The 18,044-nt window shown below is 48.9% G+C and overlaps 1 protein-coding gene and 1 long non-coding RNA gene across 2 annotated transcripts in view; both read right to left on the bottom strand.

Annotated features, from left to right (window-relative positions):
- LOC132248522 (endogenous retroviral envelope protein HEMO-like) overlaps window positions 1-18,044 on the bottom strand; it is a 167,176-nt gene that overhangs the window by 91,662 nt on the left and 57,470 nt on the right. The window lies entirely within an intron of this gene.
- LOC132248519 (uncharacterized) lies at window positions 2,985-10,092 on the bottom strand. Its single transcript, XR_009459731.1, has 3 exons — window positions 9,774-10,092; window positions 5,794-5,898; window positions 2,985-4,101 (listed from the first exon to the last, which is right to left on the bottom strand). It is a non-coding gene; the product is annotated as an uncharacterized LOC132248519 (long non-coding RNA).

Genomic DNA, 18,044 nt, shown 5'->3' with positions numbered 1-18,044 from the left:
GAGTTACAGGTGCAGACTGTGGACCTTGCAAGAGCTGGTATTAGGGATACTATGTGCTTATGCTAGTCTAGATCAGCATGGTCTATGCACTAAGAAGCCACAGCCTGGGGAAACAGAAGGAAATCTCTTGGTCAAGGATACCATGAACTGGTCTGGTGGAAAAAGAAAAAAAAGTTGTTTCTTGGAAAGCACTAGTAGCAGTACCTTCTCATTTCATCTTTTGAGAAGATATTATTGTAAGCCTTACTTTTGCCACACTTGGCCATTTTCAAATCCTATGCCACACTACAGACATGTGGCTGAAGCACGAGATGTCTAACAGACTGTCTCTATCAGACCACCAAGCAAGCATTACAGGTGTGACCATCAGTTGATGTACTCATTTCTTCCTTTCCTTTACTGGCCAATGAAGCCAGAGCAAATGGAGCAAAGGCAACAAGACAACATGATCAAACAGATCATCCCAATGCAGATCATCAGCCCTTTGGCATGGAAAAGTTAGTAGCAGGAACTGATCTAACCAGATGCTTCTATTATAGCCAACATCTCTCTATGCATGCGTCAGGTTCCTTACAACAGTTCCCCTCCCCCTGTCCACATTTAAAAAAGCTAAAAACCAAAACACCCCACTAGCAGCTATGTCAGCACAGACCGTAAGCCAAGGTCAAAAGGAAACACGACAGTGACAGGCAGCACCAGCGTTCCATGATGGTATAGAAGAGACAGTTCTGGAAGGGAGGATTTTGCATCTTGCACAGGAAGGGGAAAACCCCACCTAACTGACACCTTTGCAATCCAAACAAGAACTGCTTTGGTTCAGTTGCAAAAAGTTCCAGAGAAACCAAGCAGTGTGAATAAGAAGGGGTCACAGCCTTTGTGATGGTACTGGAACAAGCCACCTCAAAACACAGGGCAGACTGAAGGGAAAGTTGGAGAACTTCCCAGATTCTAAGTCAGCTGCTGCCAGTGCGTGCTACCTCCCTCCCAAGTTCCCCCACGGTTTAAGCGAGGGTCTCTATTGCACTCTTGTGGGTTGTTGGACACGTACTGGAGCAAGCACGTGTTCTCTTGCTTCTGGTATGTGACAATAGGGCATCAGGCTGAAGATGCGTCACCTGCTGCTTCTCTCAACTGGGCAGTGATAGTTATGGGAACGGTGACTGTACCTTGAGTCTTTGTCCAAGCCTGCAAAAGAAGCCCTGATAGCAGAAGGGCTGTTGTCAGGCTGTGAAGAGATGAGGCAAGTCCCAAGGTTTGGGGAAAACAGGTGGCTGGCCCACTGCTGGGGAGAAGAGCAGTGCCATAGGACTCTGGTCCGCTGTTAAAGGCACCTGGGCTGGCTCTCCATCTTCCATTGCCTTAGTCGAGCAACAGCTGACAGGTCTTTGGTATATCTGCTCACAGAGGCTTCAAACTTCCTGTAGGCTTCAGACTTCCCACATCTCTTCATCCAGGTCACCAGCTTGGAAAGCCTCTTTTGGGCCTCACACTTCAGAACTTCTGCTTGGTGTCGGGCCTGAAGCTCTGGAGAGAGAGACACAAGGGTCTAAGTGGCATCAAGACAGTAGTTAAATGCTTACAAATGCAAAAGATGAAGGACCTATATGCCTATAAAGCTGAACGAGCCACAAGTTTTATTGCCCACAATTACTGCGATTCCCTTCACTGGTGATGGATAGAAGCTGTCAAGTCTGTTCTGTACCCAAGACCCAAAGCATCCCAACCAGGAGAACCATGAGCAAGCCTGGCGTACCAGAACAAGACAGATGCAAAGTTGCCATGTTGATCTGAAGTCCCCCCAAACACAGGGTTTCTGACTTGGGCTCATCCAAGCACCATTATAGGTGTGCACACACACACTACTGTAAATATCATTATATTCTCTTCCTTCAATGAGCACACACACACACACACACACACACACACACACACACACACACACTGTCATGCCCCTGCCCCCACCCCAGCAAAAAGAGAAACTTAGCCTCCTTTGTTTATAAGGAAGGCAATACATGAGTGGACTGGGACGGGGGCTGTTCCAGGACAGCCCTAACCTGCAATACTATACAGCACCAAGCTGTGGACGTGTGATGCTGGTCTCAAGCTCCTGAACTAATCTGGGGAGCCCTTAGTGCAGTGATTCTCTACCAGGATGCTATAGCATGGCAGAGTGCCTTGAGATCCTCTCACAGCTGCCACAGGGGACCTCACAAGGTTGCACTGTTAAGCAAGCAAACATGCATCTCAGGAGAGAAATAGGTGCCACAGATTGCAGACAGGACAGCATCAAAAACATCCTGACCTCTTACCATCTTCCCTACTTCTTTTCAAGTAGGGAAAAACAATGAAGCGGGCTCTCTTGCCAAGAGTATAAAAACAAAAGCAGAAGAAAGAGCTGAGACATTTACTGAGGGATGCCTCGTGTCTGACAAGGCCAAGAGCCACTGCTGCCCCCGAGATGCTAGAGCTGCCACAAATTTTGAAGGCCCCAAGGTCTCAATATTTGATCCACACAATCTCAGGGGAAGTGGTGAAGCCTGTTGGATCACCATCAAGTCCTTCGACTCCACTGCATTCAAACATTGGCCGCTTCCTACACAGGGAACCAGCAGGCTCACTCGGAGGTAGGGCTGATTCTACTGACCGGGCTACAGAAGAGTTGCTCCATCCATGCGTCTGCCCCATTCTCCGAGATTGGGGACCAGGGATGAGAACGCGTTGGTTGAAATTTTAGCAGGCTGCATACAAACCCTATAATACATGCATGCAGGGCCAGTCACCTTCATAGGGTGTGGAGACAGTGTAAAAGAAGAGGAATTCAAGGTAGGTATTTCAGGGCAGCTCATGTCATACACTTGTGATTTGAAGAGAGCAGCTGGGTACTTGGTATCACTGGACTCCATGGGCAGTTACCTTGTCTGGTGCATTGCTCTATCAACACAATGAATATTTTTTCCCCACCAGTGATGAAGGAAATAAAAGCCTTACTACTATGCTAGGGGTCTTGAGATACGTTATTCAGTTTGTCAGCCTAGCAAAAACAGGAAAAGACATCCAGGCCCTGACTGCTCATCACATCAACCTTTGAGAAGATTACTATTGAATTTTACCAATTACACAAGACCAGCCTGCCCTAGCTGCACTGCTTGACAGATAGCAAGGGCTTGGGGGAGGAATAAGTTTCAGCACTGAAGACAACAGACCCGACAATCTATCAGAGTAGCACATTGCTTACAAAGAGACCACTTCCTTAGCAGGTTGCCTGTACTGAAGGTGGAGTTGTTGTGAGGACAAAAAAAAAAAAAAAAACAAAACAAACCCTTCAGTCCTGAGAAATGGCTAAATTGACAGCCACCAAATTGTATTTCCAGGAGTCTGGCTCCCAAGGGGCTCATAGTAGCTAAACTATATCATGCTTTCATACTTGCCTTGAAAACCTGTGTTTACTTTACGAGTTGGCTCACTTCTCAGACGGGCCCCGATTGAGGTTCTGGACATCTCTGCTCAGGGCCATCATTCAAGTAGGACTGACAACCAATGTTCCCAAACCCTTAGAGGCAGGCAAGATGGTTACCATTCTCTTGCGGGAAGCTTAGCTCAAGGAAAGGCCACCACGCTGAAGAACAAGGAAGAACTGGCAAGCATTATCATGAGCTGTAGCTCACACAAAATTGTGAGCCAAGAGACCAATGTTAAAAGCATCACTGCACACCAATGAAGATGGTTTTCTTGGCAAATGTAGCTACGATACCAGGTGCTGGCAGAACTTGTGTCCCAACTACTGTTAATTACGAAGGGAAGACCAACCTGTTTTCAGAGGGTCATAGATGCACACATCTTCTCCATTATCCATGAAAACCTGGTTGCTTTTGTAGTACTGACCACATCAAAGCATGGAAAGAAGTCAGCTCCCACAAGTATCCTTGAAAGGGGCTTAATGAATCAAGCAATTCCAAAACACCTTTATTTGCCGTCTGGTTTCGAAGCTTCTAAAAGGTGTCCCAGCTATTTTTTTTCTTCATCTGGGTTTACTGCAGAAAAATAGGTTTCTTCTTGGGTGTTGTTTCTTCAAACAGAGCTGATACAGTCAGTCACACAGGTCTACAGAAATAGGTATCATGGGATTAATGATAAGACTGGGAGGTTCAGCACCATGCTTCCAACATGCCCAATTCGATACAGAGGATTACAGGCAAGCCAATGTCATTAAGAAAGATCATTTCACTGCCTTACTGAAACACTGGCTTGAAGCCCCATTCCTTGTTAAGAGACAGCATGTTGTTTCAGCAAAGGTTTCAAAACAGAGATTGTGTCCTATCCATAATCTAGAGGGACCAGTTTGACCCAAGTGGCATTTGAAGGAATTACTTGAAAGGCTGCCAGAAAGGAAGAGGGAAAAGCACCTTCTCTCTCACTCACTGCAGGGAGAAGGATGTAAGAATCAATGGCTTTAAGTTGCAAAGTAAGTTTAGGGTGGATATCTGGGAGAAAGCCACCGTGAGAAGCCAGCCAGTGGAACAGCCTGCCTAGGGAAGCTGTGGACTCTTCATCCCTGGAGGCATTCAAGAAGAGGTGGGGCAGCCACTGGGCGGGGATAATCTAGGCATACATATGCCCATTTTCTACTCTGGGTATTTTCCATGCTTGTGCTTTACCTGTTGCTCCCATCCCCATCTTCCACACCTCTTTTTTCTGCTGTGTATATCAGGGTGTTTCTAAGCCTCCCCAGAGGCATTGGGGGTTGGCTAAGCCAAGACTGGGGACTTCACCTGGAGTGTGCCAGTTCTCCTGCTAGGAGCAAAGCTGGAAGCTCCTGGATAAAGGCCTTTACCCCTCCACTCAGGGTCAGACACATGGGTCTCTAGGAAAGACTTTTACCCCAGGGTTAGATTGGTGTGGGCTGTGGGGCAGAGGGGTTGCCGCCTTCCTCTGTGTTGCAGGGCACAACCCTCTGGTCAGGATCTCTCCAGCCTGTATTGACACCACCTTCTAGGGGCAAGACATGGGCAGCCATGGCTCCCCTGCTTTACCTGTAGCAGGTCAGTGCATTAGGTCTGTGTTGAGGGTAGTCTCGTGTACAGATTAGATTATGGCTCAAAGGGATGGTCAGGGTAGGGATGTTCCAGCCACAAGCAGCAGGTTAGACTAGATGATCTCTGGAGTAACCTTCCAGCCCTTCACAAGTCTTCTCTCCAGTCAGACAAGACCAAGGAGGCTATTGGCTTAGGGAAAGAAACTAACATAATCAGCCAGCAACCTTATACCATGGAAGCGTCTCAACATGCCTCTCTCACTAGTCATTAGAAGATGGTTTCACCGTATTTTGATAGTCTTGTCCCTCGGCTGGTTCCTAACAAGACTAATGGAATTTCCAGTAGGGTCAAGAGTACAACCATGGCTGAACAGTTCCTTTTAAATGATCACTACTGGATCTCAAGGCATCTCATCCACGTATAGATCCTTGCACTTGCCTCAAATTGTGTAGGCATAGACTGAAGAGGTACCCATGTTTGCCTATGGTTATAACCTCCTTTGGTAAGCCCTCTTAGAGGGGGACTGTTCCATTACAAGCACTACACATCTTAGTCAAGTTGCCAGGACAGGTCACTTCCCATGAATTGAGTCATACGTCTGGTATAATGACTTCATCCATCATTACCAAATGAAGGGGGAGGAAGACTTGCTACCTGGAAGCATGCACCAGCTGATATTATCACCATGGGTGCCCTATAGCAACTTGAACCTTCACCTCAACAACTCACCCCTCCACATCATAACCTAGCTTGGTCTTACCATGCAGCCATACAGAAACAGTCACTGTCCTCCAAGCAGATCCACTGCAAGTTCCCGTTCCTCTTTGGATGCTCCAAGATCTTTCCTCTGTCCATGCCCTGGCAACTAAACACAGGAGAGAGAGGCTCAGAGAATATATAAGTCCTGGCCTTATACTCAAAACCCCCACCCTTGATTTGACCATATTAGAAACCGTCTGGAAAAAAAAATGGCCCAACTGACATGAAAGAAAGGAGGGAAGCGGCAGCACAGGATGAAGGTGAGATGTCCATCCTCTTCTAAGTGGTCACAGTCTGCAGAGAAGAGAGCTATAAAAATCTCCAGGTGTTTGGTGGAGTATCCATCCAGATGCTGATCTCAGGATGGTTGGGTTAATTCTCTTCTTGCTCAACTGTAGTGAGAGCATTCCCTGCCCTGGTTTAAGCTACGGGAACAACATTGACACTGAAGTAACACACACCACCTGAGAAGCTAGAAGAGAAACTGGGTTCGCTCTTGTAAAAGGCATTAATGGTCAGAGGTGTACGATAAGGATGTATTAGCTTTGCCTCACAAGCAGCACCAGGTTTTCTGCTGTCCTTCATCCTCTACAAGCTGATACTACAACTCACCCCCATGTGCAGAAGCTTGGAGCTCTAACCCCCTCCCCACCCCAGGATCATATAGACTGGAGGGATGCAATAGCTGAGAAAAGGCAGAACCGCCTCTCACATCTATTGGCAACACCCATTTTAAACCCTGCCAAACAGGAAGCTACTTAGTTGACCATCAGGCCATTGCCTTTTGTAGGGAGGTGCCATCTGCACTATGCCAAGCCTTGGTAAGGTGGCACACCTGGGGACACGGGACAAAATTAACCCCCAGTAAAGAGAAGATGCTACCAGAAGACAGTAGCTCACTCTGCAGGAACCCTGCTGATAAGTAGAGAGAGGATGCGTCACTGCTGTGTACTTCTGGGCAGCCGAGTTGTGCTCCCCTGGCAGCCAGCCAGGGCTACTCATTCCAAGATCTCCACTAGCTCCACAGCTAGCTCCGCTGGGGAAGAGAAGTCAATTTCAAGGGACTGTTACAACCCAGCCCTGCACAGGCAGACTACCTCCATATACAACCCTCACTCAACTGTTTCTTGCCCATGACAAGTCAACTTGACTTGTACAACTCGCTGCAGGTTTCCTCCCTGCCATGCAAAGATGGTTGAAGAAGCATTTCTAATGAACTTCTTCCAGACTACGGAGATCACATATATCCCCTCAAGCTTTGCTCTTCCTCTCTCTGCTTGATGCAGAGCTCCTGCCTAGAACATTGCCTCCCCCAACTCCCGGCAGCCTAGTCAGCCACAGCAGCAGACAGCCCAGAGTTCGAAGGGCTGGCAAAGAATGCTCAGGAGAAATCCTGGCAAATACAACCTCACATCTGCAAATCCTTGTAAGGTAAGCCACACCCAATACTTCTTCAGCTACTGCTGAGAAGATAACTATATGCAAGTCTAGGCAGGCTTTGCTGGAGCAGCCAGAAAGGCTGTGGAGAGCCTCAGTGTCTTGTCCCAAGTTTGGTTAGGTCAGAATTGGACAGCCAAGCGTGGTGTGCACAGAACTAGGAAGAACAGAGATGACGAAACAGGCCAAGCAACTGGATTTCACAGAGCTTTGCTTTCTTTTCCAAGGCCGACAGATGATCTTGCATCCCAAAATGCATTTTAGCCCTGGCCTTTCAGGCCTTAATCCAGCCTTGCAAGTGTTCCTGACCACTTCTCCAGCACAGGCAAAAGATTCTGTCTCTCACCCTGATCTTCACATTGAACCCACATACCTACTTGTGCTACAATCTCTGGGGTAAGCAGAGTTCTGCAAGGTTGCATGAGCACAAGCAAGGACAACCCCAGGGGCTAACTAGTAGGGTGTTCATCATAGAGAAGAATCCAGTTGTCCTCTATTGATATGAAACCAGATGCCTTTATGTCCCCTATTTTTCACTTGGAGAGAAATAGAGGATATAAAGGCATCCGGTTTTGTATCAGTGGAAGACCGATTAGAGGACATCCTGGTTTTCTGCTAGGATGGCCACCCTACTTGCTACCCAGCTAACTAGCTTTACTCTCCCAGCTTCCACTAGCATAGAGCTCAAGCAAGTTCTGCTCCAAAGAGGGTGCCCCATCCCTTGCCTGGCATAAAGGCAGAGGTCAGCCATGCTGGTAGTTCACTGGTCAACAGTAGCCTGCTTAGCTACTACCAGAGATGGGTGCTACATAGGGCTTGGTACTGGTTAAAAACATTTCCCTCTTATTGTTAAGGAAGCATTTCAAGACTCAAAATGCCTCAGTGGATAGGAGTGGCCCTAACTCCAGGCAAGGGGAAGAGCCCTAAACAAATAAAACCAAAGCCAGAGAGAGCAGAAAACCAACAAGCAGCACCTTCCCTCCCACCCCCAAATATGCAACCCTGGGTCAACTCAGGCTTTCATGCAAGCACCATGCTTAAGCAAATACAGAGGAAGAACTTGATTTATCATCAGTGGCAAACCACTTCATCTCCACACACCACATGACATCTTTTGGAGCCCTAGAAATACCTGCTACAGTAGCAGTACTAAAATGGCTGAGCAACCTCCACACCCATCAGTCCCAATTTTCACATTTTAGCCCCTAGTTGGGCAGCCCTAAACAAGATGTTTCCAACCTGTAACATGAAGCATGGCTAGTTACATCTGGGTACCATGCTTCATATTTCTTAAGTGTGGTGGTTCTAAGGTCTAGGGGCACGGGACAGTAAATAATACTAAAACACAGCTTTGTGGGCCACATCACCCTGCTTTGGTCCATTCTAGCTCACAGGCTCTCCAGTCACAAAGCTGGTCACAGTAGCGTCCTAGTGATAGGACCTTATTACTTCACTTTAGGAGTACACTCAAGACTGCTTGGCATGACAGGGAGCAAGTGAGCTAGAGCCCTTACAGCATTAACTGCAGGGCAGTCATAGGCAGAAGATTTAGATTTGAGGGGCTGCTTGGACTGGAAGCTTTCATTCTACCCACTCCCTCAACTGCAGCAGCACCTGGGGAAAGACTACTGTGCCATCACAATCAACCATAAGAACAGGTATTGCTGGCCATGGACAACAAAAAAGGCAGACAGTTTCCAATACCATATGAACCACAAGTATCTAGGTGTACAAGCCCGTTGACAGCAATCTAGATCTCCTGGAATAGTTCAGAAGATCACCAGGATCATGGGCTATTGCTTTGAGCCTGTTCTGCATTTAAGCCTACACCGAGCTTTGGCCCTCCAGATGCTCCACTGTGTGCAGATCCTAAGCCCCCATTTTCCCTTCTTTAACCCTGAATGGCATCTAGCAACTCCAGAAAGGGTTAGTATGCAGAGGAGTCTAGTACACCTTGCAGCCACAGGTCTCAACCCACCTTATAAGCTTAGGAATTAAGCTTCTCAAGATATATGCATATGTAGTAACATGAGGAGCAAATGGAAGTACAGAAAGTCCAAAGCCAACTACACTAAACATACACAGGCTTTCCGAATCAGCTGCACAGAGCAAAGCATTTAGTTCAGCTCCTGGGGCTTCCAAAACCAGAGTTACACTGGAGGAGTGCTCCAACCAGTTCTGAAGCCACCTCCACTAAACCGAGTTGAAAACTGCTCATTGATACCGTCTAGACTGTTTTAGATACCTCCAATTGTCCCAACTTCTTTGCAAGAAGTAAGTTTCAAGACTCTTGTCAAGTTAAAAATCATACAGTTCAACATTAAGCATGCTGTAACTACAGAAGAGCCCAGAAGTACTCCTCCTTTCAAGAGGAGAAGCATCGAGTTGCCACAGCATACTTGGGCAGAACAGTTAGTGACAGTGACTAGAGTGACCAAACACCACATGTACAACTATTAAGAGAACAAGAAACAAGAGGCACTAGCACATGCACATTTTTCTAAACCAAGATAAACAAAATAAATATTTGAGAGCGCTACATACCAGCAGGCAAACACACGGTCCACACAGCTTTGAAGATATAGGAACTACAACTCCTGCAAACTGGGCTTGCCAAAACACAATCACATGTCTTTCCAAGCCCCTTAACACACCACCTATTTTAAGCCTCTCTCAGAAAAGAGGCAAACATAAAAACCCCAGTCCCTCAAATTTAACAAACAGAAACAGTGCCCTTCTAGATGCAAAACAAGCAACCACTTCCCCCGTATTAACTATAACAACAACCACAACCTTCCCCTTCATGCGCTCTCAGCTAGGCTCTTTCAACTGCGGGGGAGGGGGCGGGGTCCACCCCGTGGCCTGATCCTTTCCACCTGCACCTCATCAGCAATTAGGGCTGCCCGCACTTCTTAAGCTGCCTGATCCCTTTGGCGAATTGCACTGATACTTCTTGTTCCTTGTTTAAGGACCAAATCTGTGCTTAGTTTATTTTCTTTGTGAAATTTCTGAGCTGCACTTATACATTAGGCATTATTTGTTCTCTTGTTCAGTTCTGGCTAATATCAAACAACTTACAAATTAACTAATGACCTGCTTTAGTCTCATGGCATGATTTAGGTGAGCTGGTAATTGAAACACACTTTCTGACCACACAGTACAAGGGGCTAGGACCATCAGTCCACACTAGCAGGAGAAATAAACAGATTCCCAAGGTTCCCCCTATAGAAATAAGAAATTGCATAGGTGCAGCCCATCTGCCCCCCACTCTGCTACTGCTGGAGTGTCTCCCTTAGGCTAGTGCCCCATCACCCCCAAGAACATTAGTTAGCAGTTCCTACAGCGGGCCATTGCAAGGCTGTGGTTATCTACCACAGCTGAACACAATTAACCTCAGGGCTTTCACTGTAAATGTTCTGGACCAAAGCAATCAGCCTCCAAGTCTTTTCTACAAGAGGCTTCCACTCACTGGGGATCTGCCAGTTATGGCAACAAAGGCAATGCCAGGAAGTCTTTTCTTGTGATGCCAGATGTTTGTGCTGTAAGAAAGGAAGTGTTTTTAGATTTTCCAGTGAGAACATGGAGGTAGAAAAAGAGGGGAAAAAAAAGGTCTTTAGACTACTGAGACTGTATGCTTGTCTGCTCCTGTGCATGCAGCACCAGCAGAAACTGTTTTTAACAACTTTAATCTCATGAAATGGCCCAGCTGAGATGAACCTTCAACAACAGTGATCACTGAAACAGTTTAACCAGGTATCTCACAGCACAAACTCTGTAGCATAGAAATTTGCTTGCTTAGTCTGATGGTTCATATAAATGGTTTACGAACACTTAGTTTATCAGCATGTCATAGACAGGAGCAGTATGTGTTCTGGGAATTTATGAGTACATTAGTTGAAAGTGTTTTAAGTAGTTATAAGTACCACAACTCATTACCTTTTTTGATCTCAAATTGATTCTTTATTAAAACTTCTCTTAATAATTTCCTAATCCTCTGTAACTTAATTGTGGAAACTGTAATAGAAGCATTATGGCCCGAAGTGAATAAATCCAGTGAAGGGGTAATTTTTTCTGTTACCTGTAAAACAGAGGGCAGGAGTGAACAGGTGCTGGCAGAACTTGTGTCCCAACTACTGTTAACAAAGAAGGGAAGACCAATCTATTTTCAGAGACTTTCCTGAGGTTTTACTTACAACACACTTTCAGCATTGTCCACAGAAACTGATTGTAAAAATGACCTCTTTTTACCTGACTATGTGAGGGTCACTCTACTCATGTTTTCCATGCTTGACTCTGGTTATGTGCTAGAATGGCAACTAAGTGTATTCCTGATCTGCACCCTCATTAGTATGCATGCTTCAGGAGGGGGCTTCTCACACCTTTTCTCACTGTTTGTGGCCTTGGGTTTACTGCTCGAGGTCTAAAACAGGCTACTGTAAAGGGCAGGTGGATCAAGTTTTGTGTCCACTGGCCTTTTCTGCCAAATCAGTGACACCTGTAGGCACACACCAGTTGGTAACACAAAGTTAGACAAAGGTCACTGATGGGTCAGCCCTCCTCTAAGCAGTGCCAGGTCTGCAATGGGGTGACCCTTAGATTTAATAGAAAGCTGCTATGTACGTGGGAGAAAGAGGGGAGATCCCAGATAGGAGCCACTCACTTCCTGTGTGGTCTTTTTAAGTCAATAAAAATCCCTGTAGTGGGTCCAGGGCTACACCTGATACTTCCTGTTGCTAAATGAGCTGAAATTCTGTGCACTTGCAGGTGAGGGTAATCAGCGTCTGAAAGGCCTGGGGCTCCACAGAGAGGCTGAAGAGAGCCAGTAGTGGAGTAGTGACAAGCCTTGGGGGTGGTGATGATGACCCAGTGAGGATGGTCAGAGCAGCATTCCCCAGTAGCGCTCTCCACTGACTAGAGCAGCGCTGCCCTGTATCAGAGGGACAGCAACTCCAGCACTGGCCTCCCTAATCGGTACTTACTACTGAGCCTGGTGTAGGTGGTGGAGTCCCCAGAGCAGAGTGGCAGTACCTGGAAGGAAGGATGAGTAAAGCATGTGGGGTGGCCCTCCCTACCCAGCACTGGGATCGATTCGGGAAAGATGTGGAGCTGATTCGGAGATTCAGCCATAGAGTATAGTGGGGAATCAATGAAATATCTATAACTTGGTTGTTCTTCAGCTGATTTGGATCAATCTTCCAGGGGTGGTAGCTGTGGCCAAGGGCATGAAGCCCACCAAGTTTCAAGGTGGTAGGCACAAGGATTTCTGGGAAACTGCACCTTAAGCTGCTGACAAGCAACACTCATGACACAGGCGACACTGCGTGTGTGTTGAGACACGGGGGTGAAAACTGCAGGCTTGCTAGGTCCTGCTGCAGCTCTCAAGCTATGATGGCTTTTATTGTGTTTTTATATTTATATGTTTATAATGAAAAAACTGAAATAAAAAATCTATCTTGGGATTTTGGGTTGAAAAACCCTTTGTCAGGCTGAGGAAGTGCACACAGTTGGTGTGTCTCCTGGCCCTGGATGGAAGGAATAGTAAAGAAGCCAGAGCCTGGCCTGGCATGCAATGCAGACAAGAAAGCCAGTCAGTGGAAATAGAAATGGAGGTGTCGTGGGGGGAGGGACAGGCTGGGTGGGGGCAGGGGCAGAAATGGGATGTAGCAGCACCGGTGAAAGTGCAGAGGTAGCTGGGGAGTTGGATGGATCCAAGACAACAATACCCAACTACCTGTAGGGGCACATTCCTCACCAGAAAAATACTCTGCCTCCGGTCTCTCAGGCCTATACCTGAGAGGGAACAGATTACAAACCACTTTTCACAGTCGGGCCTATGAACTACACTTCATCAGTCTCCTAGGTACAGAAACTCATGGGCTCAATATAGATTAGACAGGGGAATTCTGGCACGCCGCCTCCTGCCGGACATCCGACTCCCCAGGCACCTCTGCACTTCTACCTGGGCTGCTACATCCCACTTTCCCCTCTCTTTGTTGCTGCTGGTGCTATTGGTGTTGAGCCAGTTAAGTTACTTTGACCTGTCATCTGCAGGGGAGGAGGAGACCTCACAGGGGCACACTGCCATGTTGTGCAGAGGCCCCAGCACCAGGAAGGGCGCACCTGAACGAACACACACACACACTGTCCCGCAAGCACCCATGTCACATGTTTTGCCTGCCTGCGGCCAGAGGTGCAGGGCCCCAGTACCCAGACTCCCCCTGCACCTTTCTCTTTGACAGCTGGCAGGCACCAAGGCCTCAGAAGGCCCTAGCAGGCCTGCAGTTTTCACCCCCCTGTGCCTTAACACACACAGATGACATGAGTTTTGCTTTTAGGACTTTGAGGTGCAGTTTCCCAGAAACCCCTGTGCCTATCACCCTGAAACATGGCAGGCTTCATGCAGCAGCTACCATCCTTCAAGATTCATCCGAATCATCCAAAAGACAACCAAGTTATAGATATTTTATTGATTCCCCATTACACCCTATGGCTGAAACGCCAATTTTTTTTCTGAAGCTCCAAACCGATTCGGAAAGCCTAAAGCTTCTAGCAATTCAGTTTGGATTCTTAGATTCGGCCTCTGAATCATCTCCAAATCCAAATCGCAATCCAAAGCTTTGCACAGCCCTAGTATGCATGTCAATATTATGCGATGCTATTTATGTTGGCACTATGGATGTATAGGTATAAATCTGAAGCTGAAGATGCTGTTTGAGTTGGATAGATAGGAGTTTGTGTTTAGTCTCGATGATATGTGACATTGGTTATGTTTTTATTTTGTTATGAGTATATTTTGCTATGAAAACTCTGTTCTTATCGCTTTTCTCATTGCTACATCCTCGATCCGAGAAGGACTGATGCATTAAACATATTTTTGGCACTGGAAGGGGGCCTCAGAGCTTGCTCCAGCTGCTCCATGCATCGGCCTTGTACTGCAGGGTCTCCATGTCTGCTGCCCTCTTCCCCCTGGGGGAGCGACTTCCCACTGGTTTGTAAAAGCAGCAGCAGCAGCTTCCTGAGATGCTCTGCTCAGGTTGAGGGAGCTTGAGCCTGAACCTGAGCTATGAATCCTGACTGACCCCAGGAGGCAGGCCCTGTGCAAAGGTGGGTTAGCCCCAGCCAGGACCCTCACCCTGCCTATTAAGCACCATAGGAAGCAGGCTTGCCTACTTGCTTCAAGTGCAAGCTAGAGCCCAGAACCCGCCTGTGGCAGTCATGCCCACCTGGGGGAGCGAGGCCCAGGTGCAGGCAGGCTGGGTGGGCCCCAGGTAGGCTGGGCAGGTGACAGGCAGATGAGTGAGTGGTGCAAGCCACTGGCCAAGTCCTCGCAGCCAGTCAGGGGCCCGGCCCACTGCTGGGAACAGCAGGCCACAGTGGGGCAGATGGTAGGGTAAGGTGAGCCCTGTTTCCAGGCCCTTTGTTCTCCATCAGCTTAGCAGAGCCTGGGGTAGCATCAGACAGACCCTTGCAAGGAAGGCAGGACAAGATACTACCCTCATCAAGCATTGTCATTGCTGCCACCGCTAATGTCAATTGATAGGGAGGGGGTAAATCTCCAAAGAGCAGGATGAAGAAAGCAGCAGCACCAGTTGCTTGCCTGTTGGGAGGCCTCCTGAGCCACTGCCAGTCTGAAAGCCAGGCAAAGGCAGGCAACTGGCAATGATGACAACAATTACAGGGCATTGAGGGTTGGTTTCTAGTCTATCTGCTGCAGAAGAGTCACCACAGGACTTGTCCTTGCCCAACAGTGGTGGCAGCAGCAGCTGAGGAGGTGGGTTGGCCCTCAGAGGCATCCCTCGTTCACCCCTTGTTCACAAACCTAGCTTGTGCCTCCTCCTTTTCCTCTTCATCAGGGTGACAGTGGGGGAAAGCTCCTCTATTCCTATGTCCCCAGCCCTCACCAGGCTCCCTCTTCAGGCCCATGGAGCATGTCGGAAGATGGTGAGGAGCAGAGGACGGAGACGATGAAAAACGGTGAGCCAATGGAGGAGGGCATTTGGTCTGTGGTGGGCAGGAAGAGGAAGCAGGAGGAGCGGCTGAGAGAGAAGGAGGCCAAGGAGGCAGAGAGAGTCATATCAGTGGGGAAGAAGGAAGAAAGGAAGGAGCGGTGGGACCAGCAGGACAGTGAGAGGAAGGAAAGATTGAGAGGGAGAGGCTGGGGGAAAAAGGAAGAACGTGGAGAAGAAGAAGGAGACTATGCAGGATCCCTGTGGGGAGAGAAAGACCCATGGTGGTGGGTGAAGTTAAGGGTCCGAGTGACTTTGTTGAAAGAAGGCATTGGGGGAGCAACAAGGCTCCAAAGGACGGAGTTTATGGAAAAGGTCCTTTTTGGGGACTGTGGTGTGGACCTGAAGGACTTGAGCTCTGTAATTGCGCATGAGAACTTTAAAGTGTGTCAAGTCGAGGAAGGAGCGGCACACACCTGCCAGCCCCTGCCCACCCACACGGCTTTCCTGCAGGACAGCCAGCCAGTCGGTCAGTCGCCAGGCCCCAGGACCGACCGCCGGGGCCACCCCCGGCCCTGCTTGCCAGGCCCCCTGGGCTGCCGAGTCAGGGGGCCCGCTCCCCCTCCGGGCCTGGGCGGGTTATCGCTTCTCGGCCTCTTGAAGGCTCAGATCAGGTTGGTGGTCAGGCGCAGGTCCGGCCGCTGCCTGGTCGGGCCTTGAGAGGCTGGGTGCCGGGGAGGATGGAGGAGACTGTTACCGCCATAGCCATTGCAGTTCCCAAAGCGGCGGTTTTGGCGGAGGCGGAGGCGGGAGCTGAGGAGAGCGGAGGACGGGAGCAGCAAGATCGGAGGGGGAGCCAGGAGGTTGGAAGAGAGTGCGACGGAGGAGGGGTGGACTCAAGTGTGGCGGCGAGGGAAGGCCCAGCCGGGAGTGGGGTGGAAGAAGACCCCCGAAGAGAGAGAGGCAGCAGCGGCGGAGGGAGGTCGATGGGAGACCCTGGGGCAGGAGAAGGAGACGGCAGGGGCGGCAAAAGCTGCTGGATCAGAGGAAGAAAATAGAGGATTTTGGACAAAATAGAGGGTGAAGGTGACTTTGACCATGAGGGACATAAGGGATGTAAGAATTTGAGGCATGGGACTTCATGGCTTCGTTGTTATTTAACACGTTGAAAGTGAGCCCGAAGGACGTGAGTTGTGTGGTGGCGTTTGAGAACAGGAGGATTTGGAATATTCCTTTCTGGAGCGAAAAGAGCTATGCAGCGTTCTGGGAAGCTCATAAGAAGGCGGCGGAGCGTGGGGAATTGGAGGGGTTATGTTTTGATATGGGGCAAAAGGCGCTGGAACGCGTGTTTGTATATAAAAATGTATAGTGACATGCTGGAGAAAGGAGAGATGAAGTTTTGGTTGGAGCAGGGAGTGCAAAGGGTGATTCTATGTGGAAAAGGAGCGAGACTGGGGGGGAATTTGGACGGGGGCATGGAGGGCAAAGGTGGTACTTCATGAGGAGGTGGGGAGGCCTGGGGCCGTACAGCATTTAATGTCGACGGTGCAAATTGGGCCCTATAGAGGGTATGTTACCTACAGTGACCAGCCTAAATTGTGTAATAGGCGAGGGCAAGAAGGGCACCTGGCAGCATTTTGCCAGCTGATGATTTGTTATTGGTGTAGGGGGATGGGGCATACGGCCCAGTTTTGCAAAGAGAGTTTTGTTAGTAAGGGCTGTGGGCAGGAGGGGCACACGCAACAGCTGTGCCGGTTGTCATACGCAAATAAAGTGCGGATGGCGGGAAATCGAGAGGAGCGGGAAGAAAAGGAGGGAGGAATGGAGGAGGAGGAACAGCTGGGGGTGCCGGTGGAGAGGGAGGAGATGGTAGTGGAGGAAACACCTGTGAGGGAGGAAGAGAAAGGATAGAGGAAGCAGTGATGGAGTTGTTGGAGGAGGAAATAGAGATGGAAGAGAAGAGGGGGGAAGAGGGAGAAGGGGGGGACATGGTGTTAAAACAACTGCAGGGTATGGTGGAGCAATTGGGAACGGGGCAAAAGAAGGGGATGGAGTGGGCAGAGGAAATGGAAGCGATTGAACAAGGGCAGGAGGGGGGTTTAAAGAAAAGAAAGTAACAGAGGGATGAGAAAGGGGGGGAAGAAGATGTTGGGGTTGGAAACAGGAACGGGAAGGGAAGGGGAGGGGAAAGGGTGGGAGGGAAGAAGAGAAGAAAAAGGGAAAGAAGATGGAAGAGAGGGAGGGAAAGGGGAGGAGGGGTTGGGATTCTTGAGTCCAGGAGCGGTGGAAGGCCTGGTCAAAACAACGGGGATATGGAGGAAGGGTATAGAGTCCTCGGTGGAGTCTTTGGAGAGTGGGAGTGGGGAAGAGGTGTGAAGGGGAAGGAGTTTGTGGTTTGAAATGTTTAAAATGGAGAGTGCTTTGTGTGTTGCTTCGCTGAATGTGAGGAGTTTGTTGTCAAGGAAGAGGTGGGAGAGGGTGGGAGGGTATTTGAGAATGGTACAAGCTGATATTATGTGTGGGATCGGGTGGGAAGGGGATTATAGGTTTTTGAGAAAGAGATGGGATAAGGGAAGATGGTGGTGGGCTGGGGTGGGAGGGAAGAAGGCGGTGGGGGTGGGAACATTGGTTAATGAGGCACGGGTGAGGGTGATTGGGGTGGAGAGGTTAATTGAGGGTTGTTTACAACTCATGAGGGTGGAGGTGGGGGTGTTCAACGTCTACTCGCCTGCGGTGAAGGCTGAATGCAGGGAGTTTTTTTGAAGGTTGGCGATATGGGGGGGGGAGGGAAGAAGGTTTTTGTGGGGGACTTTAATTGTATTGCTGAGGAAGGGGATAGGGAAGGGGGTGTTGGGGGTGGGCGTCTGGA

The sequence above is a fragment of the Alligator mississippiensis genome, chromosome 1 (genome assembly GCF_030867095.1).
Source record: "Alligator mississippiensis isolate rAllMis1 chromosome 1, rAllMis1, whole genome shotgun sequence".
In the NCBI taxonomy this organism is placed as follows: Eukaryota; Metazoa; Chordata; order Crocodylia; family Alligatoridae; genus Alligator; species Alligator mississippiensis.
The sequence above is the reverse complement of the archived record's forward strand: the minus strand, read 5'-3'. Positions and strand labels throughout refer to the sequence as shown.